Raw genomic sequence first — 22,530 nt, 5'->3', positions numbered from 1 at the left:
GCCAAGCATACGACGCGACGCTATTGTGGCTGCTTTACTAATACATCTTAATGAATTTTGATCGCCTAAAGCACCCTTTTTGTCGAGAACAAGCATTTCTATTCTGCATTTATACAAGTGTTTTCACTGTAAGAAGCAAACCATTGTGTGAACATTACGCGGCCCGGCGGCGTTGCATTAAGCGCACGATATAATGCAGCTCTATAATCATAGTCACGAGTCACGTTATCCGCACCCGCATTCACTATGTAAATAACACCATACACGACATTCCGCCATTCGACAAAATATAAATCGTTTCTCATTTTGCATCTACCGGCTCGAGCGAGTTCCAGTTTAATTAATAAAAATGTATATAAGTTTATATCGATTGCAACAACATTACGCAGGTTTGTGTGGGCAAGTGCTCTCGATTTGCATTCCGCCGATGGAGTTGGCCGGGCTGCCCGGCCGACACGCTGTCATTATTTAATGTTATTTTCACGTACAATTTTCTTCATTAATGTTCGGGTATGATCGTGTTCGCTTGACTGATATTTTCAGAGCAGTTCATGTCAATTATATGCACGGAATTAACGAAAATCAAAAAGAGACAACGATTGTGAAAGCGCAGTCGTATCCTTCTAGTTTTTAATGCATGCATTTTTATGATTTGAAAGTCGCGGACATTTCATCTTATAATGGACAGTAAAATTATTTCCGAGAGCGATTTCATTTGAGCCAATTATATTTTGGAATATCTTTTTATTGACAACAATAAATATAAACCGCATTAACTTTAGTTATTTGGTCTCTTAAATATGAAGAAATTAAAGGATATTTCATGCTTGAGACACTATTTTATTATACATAATCGATCCAATGGTTCAATTGGTTCCGGAGCTAACTTGTAATTAATGTAGAACTTTGAACTCTTCATAAGTAGTTACATTAAACTTTCACAAGCACGTGTGTCTATTAACCATTCATTAACCATTAAGGGTGCAAAATATCTTATGTTTAATTCTATAGAAGTAATAAAGTTAAACACCTTTAAACTCACAAGTTATCAGGGTAATTCCTTTGGCTCTGACTATAAAATATTCATCAGGTACACATAAGCTGGTAAAGGTTGTCTGGAAGAGACGCCATAATGATATAGTACTATTATGTGGAACTGTTTTCAAAAATAATATCACATAAAATCACCTCTTTTTTTCCTATACTTTTATGTAATTTTAGATCATGAGAAAATAAAACTTTAGTTTGAAACATTGGGCGTGTGTGATGGGTCTGCGGACTGGCGAGCGCCGGCCGCGTCAGATCAAGTTGTCACGTCAATCATGAGGAGAAACGGACCTGCACTCGACTTACTTTTTAATTTACTTACACACTTTTTACTTTGGAACATATCATTCGATTTATGTACCCATCTATAAGTATCGAAGCTTGCTTTTATCAAGCAAGGGCTTTCACATCGCCTCGATTTGTATTTCGAGTATTTAAATGCGCCTGTGTAGCTTTAATCTTTATGAGCATCGAGACTGATATCACCATAACGGCACGTTTTTATTAGACAGTAAAGTATAAGTAGCATATTTCTGCCAGATGCATTATGTGTAGGTAAAAAGCTAACATTTTATAGTGTATTCACCTATTTATTCATCAAAAATAAACAAATTCACAAAAATATTTCATTAAAATTGACTTAAACAGTAGTTAAACAAATATTTGTCGCCGGTTCATAGTGTGAGCTGGCAGTGTGAAGTCTCTCGCGGCTGAGTGAGCAATCATGCGCCAATGTTTACAAAAGCTGCCACCGTGCGACGCACACGTATACTTACATTATGGCTGTTAATGCACAATTTTATACCTATTTTATGTTTTTAGAAAGCGTATGTATTAATCAAGTTAGTAATGTGTGAAAATATGACCAGTACAAGTGTCTGTGTATATGTATGTATCTATACAACTAACGGAGCATGCTTCCTAGAGGCAGTAGACCTGCATGGGTACTACACTATCATATTATTAAGCCGTAAAATTAGCGAGCAAAGAACTGCGCATGACCCGCGTGTCAAATTAAGCAACCTACCACACAGATAGATTGCTGCAAACACTTCGTACACAATGTTGCTTACTTCAATATGTTTAATGAAAATTAATGACTAATAAAACTGTATTAAGTATATGCTTCTCCTATAAATCTGTCTCAACCAGGCTTATAGTTTCTAAAGAGAGACCCACGACCATTGATCCTCTTTACGGAAAACCCGGCAGCGGAAAATGCAATATTAGTAAATCAAGACAACTATTGCTCACCGATATGACACGTCAATATACAAATGAAATGATAAAACATTAATATGCTCGGATAAGTTGCAATAATTTACATTTCTTGTATCGCTGTACGCTATACATTGTCATACAGGAGCTCGTTTCATCGTTTAGCTTATTCACCAGTCGTAGCTCAATTGTTTCTTGAATGAATCATGCTTCAAACGTTTGTTGTTTCTTTAAAGCCAAAAACCGGCGCGCTATATTTTGAGCAGCGCGCGTGATACCTATGAAAGAGAAACGCCTCGCATGTTAATATTTGTAGATAATATGTGTGTTATGTTGCACAGATTGCGTAACAAGGCCGTCTGCAACAATGTGTAGAAATTTATAATAGTTAATTAAGTTGGAATACATTAGCATCTTATCGTTGGCTAATCATCTAATTATAAGCTTATAATATTGACCGCACAGGTTTGCGTTTGTTTTTTGGCGCCACGCGTGATCATGTTACTACTTTCATATTTCTTGGAACAATGACACAAAAGCTCTAGGAGCAATCTGACAAACTTAAGCGAAAACAAAGGCGCATCATTATTATCAATAAAACAGGTACTTTCTACAATCTGACAATTGACAGTGCATTCCTATTGTTTCACGTTCAGACTGTAAATTAATAATTTATCTTGATTTCTATCGCAGTACAATACTCGCAAATATTTTGTTCATAGAAAATTGAATGACTACCTAGTCGATAAGTACAAATAGTTCGATGGCAGATTTTATTTAAGATAAGAAAAAAAGTTCTTTCTCTTTTAAAGCAACCACACAAAATAATCAAATTATTAAAAATATGTACGCTTTTCGTACTCTCTCGACGATATTTTTAGTCTTCAGGTCTTTAGCGTAGCGAACAATATTAGAATCTACGCGGCTACTCTCGGGGTCCGTACGTAGCGTCTAAGAGGTATCTGCTACGCCGATAATCCAGAAACCCCTTAACGCTCATTGATTTTGCCGACGAAACTACTCAAGAATGTTATGATTGTAAATCAGTATAAAGTATAAACTAACCGCTTTGCCTGAGTAATTAGACTAGTCGTCAGAATCAACGTCATAATTTAAATTAAATCCAAACGAATACGATTTCACAAATTAAACCACGAGGTGTGTCGATTTATTTATGGATTCATTAAGCCAACAAATAAAACATCATATTTATCTCTTAAGATACCACCGTTCAAAATAATATTATGTGTGCAAGATTGTAAATGTGCCATTCTTAATGATCTCGTCTATCTCTGAAAAGGTCCTATTAAAAAAAAACTCATAATGGTGCCTTTAAATAGAATCCAAGATTAGGTAAGTAAGTCGTTAGATCGATAAAAAATATAGGAACAAGATTGTAATTATTTCTTGAATACAAGAAATAATAATTTTATCACGTTTATATATGTACGTTCAACCTGGTGCAATGTTAGTTGCAGTACGTACAGAGACGGCTGTGATGAGCGCTCACATACGCTGATCTGCCTCCGGCTGATGTCTTCCTAGTACTCTCCACTTTATTATTGTCAAAGCTATCAAGGCACCTTCCAAGACGCAGTAATGTCTGCAATATAGGTGTTTACCGCGAACGCTGTATAAATGCCGGCGCACACTTTTATAATTCATGATATATCATGACATTGCGGACACGTCCGCCATCGCTCGCGATCAGGATCGGGCGAGTCACGAAGCGCGGCCTATCATATAGATATAATGCACTTAACATTGTGTTGCGTCCGGCTCGTTGCATAATATCTACCGGTAGCTAGGTACTACCTGTCACAGCGCGGGAGTTACGTCGGCTACCTACAGCCGTAATATTAAACAATAATTACTACAGCATAAAGGTCGAGACCGCAAGCAGAGCGCTCACTCTATTATGGACGTAATAAACGCTCACGGCATGAAGTTTAGGGCTCTATTAACTACGACGCCTATTAAACCTCTGCGTAATAAGATAACATTACTTCATATCGGCCATTCGATATACTACCTCATTAACAAAAGTCTTTCCATATAAGTATCAGTCCATATAAGCTAAAGATTTACTTATTACAAGACCCATTTACATGATCTCGAGATCTCGTTTGTTTTAAATTCCGATAGCAGGTTGAAAATTAATTAAGCCCAGAGAAATATTCCCCGCGCATAATGAAGAGGGATAAGTCACAATTTTTACTTACCATTTATTTATATAACGCCACAAATGTTAATATATTTCAATAGAAGTTCAAGTATAAAAAAACCCGATACCTATCCAAAATTACAGATGGCAATAGTTTGTATCCGGCAATGTAACGGTAATGCAGCGAGTCACCGACAGTGTTAGTATTTTTGTACCATAATCGTAAAAAGCTTTACATTGCGAATCACGACCATGTACGTACTAGGCATGTACCTAGGTACCGTCGCCGTGGGCGGCAGGTCGGCTGCCCCGATTCTGCATAATATCTAGGTGGATCGTAATGGCAAATTCCAGTATAAGTGAGAGTGCTCGATTTAAGATTAGATTATAGACTTTACATGTAGAATTTGCAACGTTTATTTAAATTGTTGAAACATTAGTCTCTATATAATCAAACCAACATAATTAGTTTTGAATCAAAAGTTATGTAGCAAGCTTTTCACTTTATGCATACCTACTTAGTTTAGATACAATCATGCCTTATATTACATTACATCGCATCAAGAATAACTGGACTGCAAGTTAATACCTATGCAACGATAATAGTAGACTGCAGGAAAAATCCATTAATCAACTAGACAATCTAACCATAGATTTATTGGCATATCGAGATAGAATGTAATAAAACGTGGCCACTAAAGTAGAAATTCAACTACGAGTTATCATATCATAATGTTCTTTTGAAGCGACATCACGTAGCAATTCGTTTTGAATAGATTTGATAATATAAGACGGAAATAATGACTAAAAAAATTATAATTTTCATTTGAAGATGCAAATTAAAACTATTTTTACAGGTTTGGTGACGTGATTAAACGAATTTAACTATGCATAAAATCTTAACGTTATTGCTCTTTATTAAGTTTATTAAGTTATTTATTATTAAGTTTTAAAGAAGTGGAAGTCACAATATTGATTTGAACTCAATATTAGCACGAAGGTTATTAAGTAATTAACCTTTTGACCCCCAACTTTAAATTCACAAAGCAATTTCACTTTCAACTTGACGAGATAATTGTATTAGATTTACCAACATTTTCCTTAATAGCTGTCAAAACCACAAATGGTAATTAACGATTAAGACTACAAGACATTAATTAATGGGCTACTATTAATGGGCTATAAAAGCAATTAATAAAGTATCATCACTAATACACATTATCATAAGAAAGTTCAACGCAGCTGAACTGATGCATATTACACGACGGTAAATGTCACCGTCATCGTTGCAACCGTATAATGCGCTGTTACTATGCATAACAACACTCATAAACATTGGATATTATCATTTAAATCGTGATATCCTGCAACAGTAACTAAACATTTTGATAAACTTGCTAGTTTCTTTACGAAAAGATTCGTTTTGTTTTACTTTTAAATTAGTGAAAATAATTTTTCGCATACCGCTATCAATTATAAATTACTAGAAACTTTAGTTTCGAGAATCTTGGTTATAATTTATGACTGTTAGAGAAAAATCTTCTACGACACTACTTCGACTCTAGTGCACGTACTATTTAAGTATTTTTACTTAATGGAGGATCATCTCTAATGGGACATGCCTTTTGATCGCTTCAATATATTCGCAAATGGTGAATCGCTCCCAATTAAGTGCCTATCTCCATGTACGAAGCACTGAGCATCGTTGGTGGGTTGCCGAGGCTTGTTCAAGCCCTTAATAGGTAACAGTAACACCGTTTTTGGAATTTTTGTTAGTCTGCTCGTAAACTTATGGGGCATCAATTAGAATATGTATCATGACACACTAAGGCATCGGGCACCCTTGTACATACTTTGTACGAGTATATCTGATGCGACGCTAATGGATTTGTTGCGTTTTTATTCTCGAAAAGTCGATATTTTAATCAACTTTGAACATCGGAAAATGCATCCTCGCATTGCATGTATAGCGATTATCGTGAATCAATGAATGATGTGATCAAGTAGGTACATAACGATCTTTACAATTAATTACGTACATATGATGTCGATGGTTTTCTGTATATTCATGAGACCGCAGAGCGCCACAACCGGATGTTCCTCACCAAATGCACAATCACACTAACACAAACTCTCACGAATTTTTCTCCCAACGCTTTCACGTCTTCCACTAATTATTATCCACTTTATCGGGCATCTTCAATTTGATTTACGTCTAGCTCTTACACAGCTCAATTGGTACACTTTTTCTTTTCGTCGATATAATTTAGCTATAATTTAGTTGCGAGCGGTGGCGATACCGGCGCGGCCGCTTTCCGGCCGCGAGTCGCCGTCACTCGCACTGCCATGTCCGCTAATTACTCACAGCCACTAATATTACATTATTACCCATAACCTAATGAGTTGCTGAGCTTAATTGCATTTGTTGGACGCGGTATTATTTGGCCGTTATTGGCTCTACTAAGAAACTTAACCTTACTTTAGGTACACCACATAGAAAGTTATGTTTAATTAAAGCTTTAACACTTTATGACGTAGTTCACACGATTAAATATTTAATTGTTTTCCGCACATTTATAGTATTGCTGAATTCTCGTTAAAATCTATAGTGCAGAAGGTACCATTATACTCCGAGAAAATCTCGTTACAAACTTGATTGTTTATGAGAGCATTAAATTTTATTAATATGGTATCACGTTCAAATATAATTATACTTCGGAAATAATAATATAATATGGTAATATCAAATAAAACTTATATTACGAGTTATTGTAATTATAGATTTACCTTTATTTAGAGATTCCGTTTCCTAATGAAGGTGATGCTTAAGTTTCCACTTTCTGAATAGTACTTGACCAGCCATTAAAATATTCCAATAGTACCTAATTAATAATAGGAAAGCCCATTACCTGTTGAGGTGTACTCTGTCATTGTTGTTAAGCTATTTTATAATGAAGAATGCTTATAACAAACTGCTTTCAAGTCGAACCATAGAGAAGTACCTCACAATGGAGAGGCTAATTAAAATATCAATGGTCTTTGAGATCATCAAACATGTCTTTATGGGTATTGTGTGTTAAGAGTCTTGTCCATATTATGTAAACTGACACGGAATTTAATTAATTTCATTACTATTGCATATCACGAGCACCACGTGATGTGGCACTTGGCCACTTTATGTGATTCTGGTTTTTAACGACTCATTAATTTAAGTGAGTAATAGATAAGTTATTAGTGTGTGAATATTTTAAGCTAAAATATTGGTAAGTTTTACATATTGTAATATAAACATTAAGTACAGCTACCATACATCTTTACTCCCAAAACTGTGGGTTTAAATTTTTACGTTATGAATAGCATGTGCCAAATATGGGCGTATTTAGTCCTTTGTTAGCTTTACAATAAAGCGCCATTTTAGCAACATGTCTAGCAATTATTTCTGTCACAACACAAATTTCAAACAAATAATGAGACGTTCGAGTTCAATTGGTCAATCAATAACGATGACAGGCGTAACGTGCGCATGCGCAGGCGGCGTACACTGTGAAACATTGCCTCGCCGAACAAAGAAGCAACAGTAAAAAATACTCATACAACTTTCTTTGTTAATGAACTACTGAATACCATATAAGAATCGCGAAATTAAATTTTCAATAATAAACCTTTTATTGAAGTAGTCTTAATTTTGTAATTATAGTAATGGCGAGTTGAACGCTAATGTAAGGTTTTCATCACGACTTTCCTTCGTTGTCTCTTTCGGCGTCATCGTCCGCGCTGCGTGTGATGCAAGCTAACATTAACCGTAACACGAAGTCAGCAGTGCGCGCACGCACGCCACACACACGCCACACGCACGCCACGTGCGCTCCACGCCGCACTGCTGGCACCCAGTGACTCATTACATTGCAGGCCACTGCCAGTGGCGTGAGAATCGCATTAAAACAAATTATGATTTGTCTAGGTAATATAAAAGAAGCGAAGTCTTCATTTGAAATAAGTGTTAGCCATCATATCTGTATGCCATGCACTGATGGTTAACTTTTACCCTTCACTAAGTGACCCAGTGAATTTCAGTTCACATTTAAACCACAATAATAAGCCAAACATTAAATAAAGAGATAGTGATTATCTGCATCTTTAACTGAATGGCTTTTGAAGAAGTTTCAGTATTCTCACGCTCAAGGAAAACCGGCAAATAAAAGACGCATGGCTAGTATTTTACGTAAAGCGAACTCGAGTCGTGGTGTTACAAAACGCGGGGTATGGCGTGACGGTATGTCGCCGTGCAGTGCCGCCACGCGAACCCGGGCATCATGCTCAGCTGCCTAATGATATCACTGCACTGCACCCGGAACATATCAACCACACCGATTGTACTAAATATCGGAATAAAAAGCAAACACTTGCGAAAATCAGATCACAGTCAACATTAAACAGCAGTTTAGTCACTAATCTTACTTTGTCTATCGTAATCGACATGCCTAATTAAAACGTAACCAAGCATTTTGGACGTCAAAGACGTAACGACACAGACAATGAAATTGCATCTACAGCATCTACATTATTATTCAGTAGAATAAATTTATAGAAATAGAAAGCTACTCATTTGGAACTAACTTATTCAGAAATAAATAAATCAAACATCTTATTGCAGCATTGTTTTCGGCAATAACTTTCAGGAAATGCCAAAGTACTTTCGATTCATCTAAGCCGCCAGCCACACCCCACTATTTCTATATATGTATAAAAGAACAAAAATACAAATGATCTCACATACATCTAATGTGAAAAATGTCTACAGTTATTTACATTTCATCTAATACACCAATTCTCAGATTTGAAGAAAGTACTCAAAGAGATGCTTGACCAACATACGCGGTTTTTGTACCGTTTAATGTATTATCATTACCAGACTTCAAACTTTAGAGTACTTATCTATAAAATTTTGGAACCTGCAATGAATGTTTATTTTCCTCTATCAGCAACTTGAGTATAAATTCAATTACTATTCAGAAAAAATATATTCAAATGTTCAATTAATCAGAGCTTTCTTAAACGAAAGTGTTTGGTTGGTCTCTGAATTTGCTTAAAAAAACGTGGTTGTTCGCAGCTAGTATAGGCAAGCGAATAATATAATTGTAGCGAGCTCAAAGTGATCATTTTGGCGTGATAATGGAGCAAGGCGTGGGCAGCGGTGGTGGCTGCGCGAACCGGATCTAAGCTCGCGATAAATCATGTTGCGCGCGAGTCACACTTCGCCCCGCGCCGACCACTTCATAGACCCTTGTGCTGGCTAAAAAAATACACCAAACCTTAATGCCCTCAATTACCCTGAAAAATATAAAAAATCTAATTTTTTTTCCAAAAAAAGCCCAATCCACATTTTTAGTTTTCAGAACTCCATAACCAACAATGGTAACCTTGTCCAATTATTATTATTCTCCATTATCCTCTCATAAAGTATACATATGTAGATTGTAAATGTTACACTAATTAGAACATATAAGAGTTAACGTTTTATTTGTGTTGTTATTTGTAGAGACGAAAACCAACATGTCTAGTTTTATTCGGGACTAGTCGTTTACTCGCGTCCCATGGGAACTAGTGGATGTACCGAGATAAAATACATGCCAATATATGCTTCTCGGGACGAGAGTAGTTTCCAGCTATAAAATATTCTCTTAGTATAGCATAACTTCGATTTAGGTTCGATGAATGCGAGTAACACGAGACAATTGTTAATAAGATAGGACGTTACGATTAAATTGCTACTATTCATAAAGACCAAGAATTTACTATGCACCTCATTATGTTACTATATTTAGTTTACATAACTTTAAGTAAATTGTCATTTTACAAAGTAAATAAAAACTGATCATCATATTTACATATGCAGGTGTTTTTCTGTCTAAGAAAGTTTTTAACCACTTAATGTAATTAGTAGTCGTCATTAATTATCAAATATTCTAGTATCTATACTTGCCTCTGTATACGCTTGGCAATTCTATCTAATATCAAAGAAGCCGCTAGGGATCATAATCTAACTAATTGTTAATTTATTCCGTAAAAGTGCATTAAATAAAAACTAATTTTGTACTCACTTATGTTCAAAATAGAAAAGAATAACTAACTTCGTCTTTTTTAAATTATTATTCATGCCTCATGCGAGATCGCTTAACAGTAGGTGCTGACTTGTTGGCAAAACACAACAGAAAACTATTAAAACAAAGAAACAAGGTGGTTACACCTAACCTTTTCTGCTAGTGGGGATTTTTTTAATACCAATGTTATGGGACGGATTATATTGCCGGTTTAGTAGCTCTGCCCACACGAATTCATAAGAATAGATTCGAAACCCGTTCGTGATCATAAAAATACTTTCAAGTGATCACGAAAGTGTTATTTGTTTGAATGGCCCAAGGTTTTGGAATTTGGCACAGAATCCGAATGCAATGTGTATAAAAGAATAAAAGTGCACGTTGAGAACAAACGTTGAGACAGTACGATAAGTGTGTAGCGACGCCGGCGACTCAGCGTGCGCCGCGCCGCGCGCCGTGCGGCCACTGCACTCGCTTCGATTTCACTTTTATTAGCAATCCACTTAATTGGATACCACAGTTGCGGTTTTATTCATTTTGCAGATTCATCTGGGACGCATTTTTAGTATTGTAATAATGACAAAGCCGGATAAGACGGTTCTCACTGCCAGTGAACAAACGGAGGCAGCTAACGTAACCGGCCGCGTAATGCGAATAACACGAAATGATTTACATCAAACTTTATAATATAAGAATTGTGAAGAGTCATTCCATGATATTACGGTAGATTCCAGTAACCTTGGAACTTGCTTCAGTAAAAGGATCTTTTTATAGAACTACCTATAAAACTGCGCGGTTTCTTAAAATATTTTACAGGTAGAACTGTTTTGCTGATCAAGTCATATGTTATTTATCCATGTAAATAATAATTTAAATGTTTAAATGGTCAACAATAAATTTTAACATGTCATGTTATTTTCGGATCATTATATTGGGCTACGAATTTGCCAGACTATTCTTTATTTACCCGCCGTAATTATACAAAAACAAATATACAAAAATGCACAAGTCATAAAGATTAAGAACCTAAATTCTCAAAAGGTAAAAAAAACAAAAACTGTAGGTATATTTAGGTAAACTTCCTTGAAATGCTCCGGTTTGTCGTTAAAACATGAAGGTCAGTCGAACCGCTGGAAAAGTACAATGCGAATTAAAATTTAATTTATACCTAAAACTACGCTCGTAATCCCACGGTCGACAGCACGGATTAAATGACATTAGTGGAGTTTTTGTTTCCCGGCGCGCAATGATACACACCAGGCAACTGCGAACCTGAACAAGCCACCCTCTGCCCTCCCCACGACAAACATCGTCTACGTGACTACAACTGCACTGAGTTCCTTAATTCATGTATTTTTGCGCAAAATTTGAACATTTTAGACCAAAATTATTATACAGGAAATAACCCACAAGGACGTCTGAGATGCTGCCTGCATGATTTAATACTTCCTAATGTCTAATTCGAATCACGTACTAGAGCTAGGCCCCAAGTCGGAATTGTAGAACAAAAATAGACTTGAGCTCATACACCGACGCTTAGAAAATTCAGTTTAGCAAATTGAATTAGGCCACAGTGTCCAGCGTATACAATGGTACAATATTCATTGGCTGCTGATGTGTATTGTGCTATTGTACTACTGTTAGTTCGGTTCTGCACTCGAATGTAGGTAGTAATTTAGCTGTTTAATTTCCGCGTCCAAGTGTCACTGAAGGACGTTTGAAATGTCATTATCTCAATCGACGCGTGCTTTTGTAGTCTTATTATTATTTCTTGCTGAGATCGATTTGTAGCACGACAGATGAATCATTGTGCTTTTTATGATGTTAATCAAAATCTTAATTAATATTATAGTTCCATACATAGAATCAAATAACTGTATTACGAATAAAAATCAAATGATATCATTTGAACTTAATTTTATGCTGAACTATTATATTTTTATCGTGTACAAAGTTCAGAAAAGATTCATGGAAATACATAATGGGAAGCAATAGGAAACTTATCACATCTGGGATTGCTACGCGCTACGGGTCTACGACGCTACGAGCTGCTACGCTAGTCGACACCAGGGAGCTTGGGAATCACGAATGAGGATTTGACACTATTAAGACATGAACATTTACGGTCTAAGTACATAATTGTTGGCTGCAAGCACGACTTACTAATTAATGTTAAAAACTAAGATAAACCGGAACTGTTTATATGTACGATCATGACTTTCACTTGCACTCTATCATAGAATATTCCAACAACAAACCAGTTTCTGATTTTGTGACTACTTAGTTAGAATTTTAGCTAGCTTTAGATTTTTTTACGCTGCATATTAATTTGCTTATCGTAAGACGATATACTAATGGAATTTTATTCGGATTTCATTATAATATTGAACAGGTTTAAAATAAATTATGGTTTAGAAAATGAAATTGCCAAATTAATTGCTTATATTATGAGCATCATTTTAAAATAATTTTGTGTTAAAAAATAAGATAATGCAGTCTAGTGCATCGTTTCGCTTGCTTGTTTTAGCATTTGTGAGGTCTGTTACACAAGCTACTCTCACTCGGAGTAAGCATTTCAGCCACGCCGTGAGGGAACCCGTGGCTACCTCTACATCAGAATGTAAAATATCTAGACAGTATGTCGGAACACAGTCGACAACGACACCCAACCAACATAAATTATGCATTGTTTGTACGTATAGCAACAAGTGACAAGCGCTCAGGACATAATGTTTAGTGCCAACATGACTTATCATTGAGGAAAAACTCGTAATATATTGGTAAAAGTGCGAGTAGGATGTTAAAAAAGCAGCCTACGCGGGCTTGTCTTCACTCTAACTCTAATAGGAGGACCTACTTCCTAACGGCTAAATAAACAAACAAAGTAAGTTAGTGCAAAATGCTAAACGGCGCGTCCTCATTCGCGTCTCACAAACACGCGGCAGCCTGATTGACGACATACATACTAAGAATAATAGCCTCTCTTAACTCATATTGATAAAAGAGCATTCAAATAATTCATTGAGATAAGCGATAAGTGCATATTTGTTTCCACCTAAAAAAATACTTCTCAAAATTTTCCACGTAGTTAAAAAGCGTATTTAAAGTAAAATTACTAGGTATAAAATGTAGACGTACCGAATACATGTTAATTTGTTGCGGAATCCGAGAGCAATAACCGACGGCACCGCTAGCGGTATTCGGCGGTTTCTTCGACTTTAATATTCGACAAAAACCTCCGTCTCGTGTGTATGTGTGCCTGTATTTATGCACTACTACGAAAAACTTCTATGTATGTTTGATTTGAGTGTATTTCAACATATTAAGCTTAATGTGAAGATTAGTCACGCTACGGCCTTTGAAAGACGCGAGACTGAGTATTTCGTATCGTATTATGAATTCGGAAACAATGACGTTGTTATACAGAGACGTGTTGTATGTATGTTAGCTTGCATGTTTGGCATTTTAGACAAGTCATAAAATTTTAGCTAGCTTCATTTTAATTATTGTAAGATTACAGTTCGCTTTACAGGATTATATAAACAACATTTTTTATATTTTTAACTTACTTAACTTAACAACTGCGTAGGTATGTACCTAATATAGATTCTAAATATAATTTTAAGATGCTTTGTATTGATTTTTATTGTAAATTTTGTAAGAAAAACATTAATTCAGTTCCCCACAAAGAATTGGTCAATCGTGCATGAGTATACTTCTATACCTTATCCTAAAAGTTTTACAACAGTCATAAATAATCTTAGCAGACGATTTCTTAATTTCTCAAAGAACATTAATTTCGTAGTTACAAAATGATTAATTTAATCATGCAATACGTAGGACTCTCTTACTTCCCCTATAATTGCTTGTCCAAAAATCTTTATCCATAAGAGGTTTGCTATAAACATCAGTAACGATAATGTTCTACTGATATTTTGCTTCATCTAGTATATTTAGTTCTAAAAGCCTAACTTAATGCATCTACTTACATCCAGAGATGTGCAAGAGTAATGTTAAAATATATGTAGACACATTGTAACACTTTCTTCAACTGCATTTGTTTTAAATTCATGCAAACGATTCTTTTCCTCCAAATGTTCGTCTTTTTTATTCACATTGCATTCATAAAAGACAGATTCTGCAACAAATTATCATAATAAACTTTTTATGAAAATTCAAACTAGATGTTAAAATGTCTGGGTTTCCTGTCAATGGAGTTATAAACTACCTTTAGGAAACCATTAAGATAAGTTTTTTTTAATAACTGAAGACCTAAGACCTGGTAAGAGAAATGTCTATAAGTCAACTATACGGAAGTAGCTGACAAATTCAACAAAGTAGGTGGTCAAACTTCCAAAGGCTGTTTTTCCCACACTTCACTTTCGCATTTAAGAGGATTTATTTGTTTGAATTAATTAATGTTTGATTAAACAATTAAATTAATACCTAATTAATGAACCAAAACTCTCATACCTAAAAAGTTTTATCAATCATTTACATTCACTACTATTTGTTTATTTTGAACTTTATTAATTTCTCCGTATTGGTTTTCGGCATCCTTTTCGGAAGTAAAATCATCTCTACTCATTACTAAGTTGAAATTAATTACCGAAAGGTTTATAAACACAGAAGATAGACCAGATATGTAGAACTTTTCTTATACATTTTATTTAGTTAGAAATCTGGCAATTCCTTCTTCTTTTAACGATGATGATGTCTAAGAGCGAAACATGGAAGAACCTCAGTACCATTTGTCAAAAAAGTAACAGTGTTTTTGTGGCCGCCATGCTTTTATTGGCATGCAACCTTTCCTCATTGCGTACCAAAAGTTATCAATTAGCTAGAATCTAATGAATCGATCGTCTGTTTTTGTTTCAGGGGCAAAGGTTACGCGTCGTACGACAAGGACAAACACTTTCTGCGCAGGAGTGCACGTCGCGGTCGGCCGCGCACCAACCTTCCGCGTCGCGCCGGGCCTGCGCTCCACACGCGAGGGGTCAAGGCTCCAACACTGCCCATTTTGCTCTAATTTACTCAACTAAATACTTTTTATAGTAATTTGCATTTTAATTAGGTCTTTGAGAATTTTTAATTGAGTTTTTGTTGTCGTTAAGGTAGAATAAAGTTGTAAATTCACTTCTTTGATTCACAAATCGATAGCTGTTTATTTAATTAACAAGATCTATCACTATGTGGAAGTGAAATTACAATACATGAATATTCTTATACAAATAATTTGTTTTGGAAAACACCAAACTCGGTAATAATTACATCGTTAACTATAGAAAACAGAATTAAAGTTCAGTACTTAATAACTGAAGAGTGGGCGTTACCTTTAAGACAATTATCGGAATCGCATGAAACTCCACAATAAACATTTACAATAAAAGTTTTTGAATTATAATTATTAATTATATAAATAATAAACAATTAACCGAGAGAGATTTGTATGCTGTCATTATCGCACTTTCTCCGAAAATCATAACAGACCGGACAGCGGCGTCGATTTACTGCTGGGTATTTTACACCTTCGAATTGGCGAGAGTTATAGATTGTTATTATTATGCTAGCTATGTAGCATCAAGTTACGTGGCCATCGTCCCACGGTTTTGATCTTTGATTGGCACTTATGGAAATTCAATTGGTACTGTTATTTTTTTATTTATCAAATAATCATAACTTTATTCGTAAGAACTTCAACCCACATTCTCAATGAGTATTTTCCTTGTTTTTATTTGAGATTCTTCAATTCAATCAGTCTAAACGCCTTATACGTGCATCGTACTTGGTTAGATCAATGCTCAGGCATGTTAGTAGAAAACTTGTCAAGTTGTAAGGCTTATCGAAGGAAAGGGTTGCTCAACACAGTAGTTCAAAGTATCGATAAAATAAGCGAAACTCCCTTGAGAGCATGTTGTTGATTCCCAGCAAACGATATCAGACATTACGTTAGGCCGGCTTATTCCACAGAAAGGTTACCGTTTTCACATTACGTCGTACACAGCCTTAAGAATGCTATTGTTTAACCAACTAGCAAACAGCACTCCGTGTAACTATTTTCATTCGCAAGGCTCTCTAATTAATCAATTACAATGTGCGTAATAAATATTGAAATTCCTCAAGTACGCTACATTTATTGGACAACGCCAACGGACACAACTTAATCATTTTATGGTATTTAATTATATTCAAATGCATATATCTGCTGATATCTAAATAAACATCGTATCTTTGTAATTATCAACGAACTATTAAGTATTCACTTTCCATCGGTTTTCTCGTTTCTATAAATGTATGGATGCGTACTTAGAAATCTTATTCATAAGACCCTTGTGAATAAGATATTCTATTGTTCTTATCTTAAGCCAACATAGTAGTCAACGTAGTATGTTGGTAAATATGTACTATGTAGCTTAGTTTCCGTGGTCGGTACTAACTATTCCAGAGACTGTATAATATAGTGATATGATAAGAGGTAATAAGAATACTAAAACTGAAGTATACATCGTTAACTAGCTTTGATATATTTATTTTTGACATAATTCCATTACCTTGGATTAAGTCTTTTGATTCACAAATTAAGTACCTACTTTAGAATCCAATTAGAAAACATCTTTCTCTGTTTGAAATCCCTGTCAGTTAATCCTATATCGGCACACAAGACGTGTTAACTTGCTAAGCAATAAATCTCTAACCTATCGACGGAAGAAATAGTATTTATAAATCAGCGAGCACTATCTCACGCTTACACCTATAATTCAATTGATGATACCTAGATAAAAAACTTTCTACAGGTCATCCTCATCATTCTCCTGTCTTTATTGAGATGAATTTGTGGTTAGCGTAGCGTGATCTTTCTTTATTATTAATCTCTGGCCGTCATCTCAGCCGTCATATTCATACTCCTATCTTTGGACGTATCATGTTTCACGCACTTATCAAATGTTTACTAAAATTCTTGCATCTCAGAAAACAAATGTCCTTCATTTCTGGGCTAATATAGTAGTATAAACTAAGTGCGGATTTCCACACAATTTTTCAGTCATTACCAAAATCTTCAGACTTCTTCATTAATTTAAAATATGTAATATATATTCGTTTTAGTTAAATTTCAATTATGTAAGTTGATATTTTCTTAAGATCAATCAATTTAAAATATTTATTAGTTCAACAAAAATAAAAAAATTAGATTACCAAATTAACGCGACGTTTAATTTTTTTTTAATTACATAGCCTAATCAACCATTTATTAAAGTTGCGTGTATCATCCGCCCATCAAAAACTTCTTAGCTATAAAATGAGAGCGACCCGCCCCACCGATTTCCAACGTTTGGAATTGGAACACAATTAAAAGGACAAGTCGTGACGCATTATAAGGTATAGGAGTATCTGTGGTGGCTCCGAGCCGTCGTGTGGAGCATTTTGATTGCGTAACGCGATCATGCGCCGACGAGCCACGACGAGGCTCAGGCTCAGCATCCACGGAGCTATTTCTATTCATTGCTCCAACAATACGTACGACAATACACATAAAGTAATGAACGTGCATTAAACATTTTGAATTGGTGCATGCAATGTCCTCTTACTTATACGGAGGAAGTTTTCCATTCTCAATATTTTTCATTAAGCAGAGCCTTACACCACTTTTGATTAATAAACAATAATCTTTTCTATAAGTTACCAAGCATATCGAAATCCTTTGTACACCAATTAATAAATATGAGGTTAACATTCCATTTATGTTCTTTTGCACTGAAACAGCTTAAAACTTTTAGTGTGAATTTTGTAATAGGCTTAAAGACCCCAAGGGTGTGTAAATGCGGATAATAAACCACTGGCTTCGGAGAACAGAATATTTAACAATCACGATACTTGTAGTGGTGGATATAATAGAATATGAAAAGAAACAAAATTATATTTTTCAAAAAAAAAGAAATACCAAAAAGTAAAAACGAAAAATTTTACCCAACACGAGCTTTTGTTTTACAGAAATGAGAGACATCTGAAGGCTTGAAAACGTCAATTAACTTTGCAAAAAAACTGAATCATCAATTAAGTATAGAAGATTTCTTTTCAGTGGAGTCGAAGCTAGGTGAAGCAACACGCAGTGATGTCACGAAGTCGACGCTATTCGGCTTCGACGAAGGCAGTGCTGCGAACAATACACGCTCCCCTTGCCGGCTAACAAGCTCCATCACCTTCATGCCATCTCATTGTACTATCGCCACGGGCTAATTCGTACTGTGACGTTATATCCTTTGTCCAATTCAATACTACTCTCAAGGTAACCGCGGCCCGCTATAAAATTCTTAAGACAATAAAACACTTATCGTCGAGATATCTTTAAATGCTATAATAACTGCAGATCGGCGCACAAGCGGTATGAAAGTTTCTTTTCGAGATTGTTACAATAACGAGCTCCTTTTTGGAAAATTTCAGTTCTCCATCGCAGTTTTATATCAGTTACGAATATAAAAGTTATTCGAAAAGGCAGAAGCTTTTCATATTGAAAGTTTAATACGCATTTATGTTTAACATTTGGTGACGCATGCAAAAAAGTACCTACTGAATATAAATATTGACTAATTGTCTATGAAAATATGCAAACTGCTTATACAAAGTTTTTATTATAATCTATTCTAATAACAGCTTATAGAGTTAATATCGAACCGGATATTTAGACAACTGTGGCTATAAACGTAAGTACTTGCAGACCCCGGTTTATAAGTCAGCAAGTTTTTCTTCCGTTCATACCTGACTGTAATTTAGCTTAAGCGTTTTTATGTTTTTATTAGTACGGACATGTAATGAGTGACACAGAATCAGATCAACTTGAAGCCACACTAAGTGGGAGAAAATGAATAATGAAACTGCCTGTGATTGTTGCATCCGTATTGTTAATTATGGTTTTAATATGGTTTATTATATGTTGCAAAAATTAAATACTTTTACGGAATATAATCACCTGCCCACGGCTACGCTATTTAAACATATTTACAGCGTCCTTTATAATAAAGTGCATTAAAAGTTTAAACTGTTTCTTTAAATGCTCCTGTTAAGTTCGTGTTTTATGAATTATGTTTTAATTTTATTATTTTAGTCTTACTAAAAGTAGTTTAAAGCTTAATTCTGTATGTCACGCTTAAATAAGATACTTTTTATAAAATTGTTTTTTAACAAGCGGAAAATTTTGCTTTGTTAACCTCTTCTGTTGTTAAAAATTAATTAAGAGAGCCAGTCTTGCAGATTCACAATCTGTTATCTAAATTCATCTTCCACTGATTGCTGCACGTGGCACATCGATTTATTTTTCCATATGTACAGTTATTTTGATGGTTTTCCTTATTCTAATAAACATCAGACAGGCTTTATTTGACTTCTCTCACGAAATCTATGCATGTGTCCGTTACCTACATTCCGTGTGGTCAATCGTGAGAAAAATATAGAGAAAATTTGACGAATAGATACATAGTGTATGTTATATTGTATGTATGTAGTGCGCAATGTTCTCACGAGTTCAATAGGTGCTACTGCGCGTTGAAATCTTTTGAACAAAGTGACACCGCGCTCAATACAATGCGGTGCAGCCGATATGTCGTGATGATAGCCGGCCCTGATACCTCCACAACGTGGTTATTTTGTTTTATTACACTATACCATTACTTCTACGATTGTAACCATGTCTGTCTATAAAAGCTATGCTTTAAACAATATTTGAATGTCTAGTAGTAACTGATTTCTTTTAGATTTTCCTTAAAAATGAGTACTGGTTAGCTACAGTTAGCTTTATGTTATGAAATGGTTAGCTCAAACACCAAACTGCACTCACAAATTACCTTCTTGTTATGGTAAGCTCCAGACGTGATAATAAGCAATGCAACGTATAAGGTAAACTATACAACAATTGCCTCACCGCCCACACTTAATCTCTCTGACTGTTTCATTAAAAATTACATATACTTTACTTCATCCGCGTTTATAAATGTCAATCATATTATCAAGTACGTAAATGATAATTTCTTCACGCGTGGAAACATTAATTTAGCAATAGGCAATTAACGCAACTGTCGTACTGGATTAAAGGAAACTTAAATAATATTTCTTATAAGATATTTCTATGAATCCTCTGTAAATGAAAACATATAAGCAAGTTCTATGACTACATTAACTACTAAGATAATAATAGTATTCAAAGAAATGCAAAACTCACCTTCGCCTATGATGAAGCGATCCAATAAATATTCTGAAATCGGATTAACACTCCAGTGAAATAAGCACGAGTCGTAGCACTTAGTCTGTAAGTTAGGAAGGCGACGCGGGTCGTGTTCGACAAAGCGTCCGCGTGGGAGCACAGGGTGGTTGTCCCGAGACAGTCCGGGGTGGTCGTGTCGGCTGCGGAGAGCTTCGGGGTGCCGGCGGCGCGCGGGTGGCGGTCCAGCGTCCGGCCGCACTACGCGCCTCGCAACGGTAAACTGGCTGGCAGCGCCGACACAGCCTCTCCCTCGCTTGTATGAGTGCCTCCAACCTCCCTCCCGAACAAATAGTACCGTACGCCGCGCTTGTGTCTCGCTAACATTTATTATACTTTTATTAGTGTTCGCGTGCACGCGTGCATGTGTGCGCCACGCCGACACGCCGCTACGTGACGCGCCGTGCACCTGTGTGGGTGTTGGAGTAGGTAAAGTAACTACCTATGCGTGCTTTGATCTTACGATTCGGTATGCACGGCCGCGCGGGCGCACGTAGCACCGCGGCTATACTTTACTTCTATAATATCTAGTCAATAATTTTAGTTTGGGTTTGTGCAACACCACACGTCGTGTCGAGCCAACTATCTAGGCTAGAAACCGGTATGCACAACCATAAGTATCTTCATTTAAGACATTTATTTTTACGTAATCAGAACTCATCAATAACAGTGTAATATTTATAATTATACGTTCACATAAAACTTTATGTAGGTATTTACTCATTAAAAGTTTCAAAACTATGCACTCAAAGGCTTACTATAAAATTACCCACGACTGCAATGACAAAATACATAATTATCAGAAAAACGAGTAGGTATTACCTATTTTATAAACCTTCGAATGAAGAATCTTCTGCTTTCCGTGATGACTTTATGAATGTTTTGTTAGAAACAAAGCTAGTTCCGTGTGCGTTTTGGTTCGCCTAAGACAAAGACACTTTTATCCCCGATGTAATACACAAAAATCCACATTTCGCAATATGATTTGATATAAAATGCAATGGCCTTCGAACCAAAATGCTCTGCACACAATTTTTTTGATCGGTTTTTGTTTTATTTTCAAAATCATGTTCGATTTCTGTTTAGTTTATGCTTATCAAAATAAATACGATAGAAGAGTTTATTTCTGAATGGAGGTTCTGTATTGGCTTTCAACCACAAATATTGAGAAAGGAGTCTAAAATATTGAAACCTTTTTCGTATACCAAGTTCATACTTGGAGTTTCAGGCTCATATACAGGTACTTTGACAAGAACCGCGTAAATTAGGGCTATGCCTTTCATAAACGACAATCACCAAATAACATAATTGCAATAAAATCTAGATTTAAGTAGGTAGATACTTCTACGTGCCACAAACAAACAGAGCTTGTTTGTTTTTTCTGGCACTCCAGGTTTTGTGATAGACAATGAGGAGAAACATAGAATTTGGATAGTTATCTGGATACAGTATCGGTATAAAGGAAAAGGAAATATTATATAGAAAAATGATGGAAATGTACATTTTCAATGTTCATTTATATTTTTAAGATAAATGTAGCTATAATTTTATAAGCACTAATGTCATTGTTATGAAGAAAGGAGCTACACAGTTAAGTCTACTTTATTTTTCAGATTCCTTTTCCTTGTCTGAAATTTGAGACTGAGGAACATTTCAATAATTTCGTAGTCACCTGAATAAAAAAATACATAAGTAGGTCTAGGTGTTTGCTTACTTTGCGGCACGAATAAATGCCAAGTACCAAGCAACGTGAT

The 22,530-nt window shown here is 35.5% G+C and overlaps 1 protein-coding gene across 1 annotated transcript in view; it reads right to left on the bottom strand.

The window, feature by feature from the left end:
* LOC110384522 (uncharacterized) overlaps positions 1–21,117 on the bottom strand; it is a 54,627-nt gene extending 33,510 nt beyond the window's left edge. The window contains exon 1 of the mRNA XM_021345833.3: positions 20,738–21,117. The gene's annotated coding sequence lies outside the window, so the exon portion shown is untranslated. The remainder of the gene's footprint in view (positions 1–20,737) is intronic.
* Between the last annotated feature and the right edge of the window lie 1,413 nt (positions 21,118–22,530).

Source organism: Helicoverpa armigera, chromosome 5 (assembly GCF_030705265.1).
Source record: "Helicoverpa armigera isolate CAAS_96S chromosome 5, ASM3070526v1, whole genome shotgun sequence".
NCBI lineage: Eukaryota > Metazoa > Arthropoda > Insecta > Lepidoptera > Noctuidae > Helicoverpa > Helicoverpa armigera.
The sequence above is the reverse complement of the archived record's forward strand: the minus strand, read 5'-3'. Positions and strand labels throughout refer to the sequence as shown.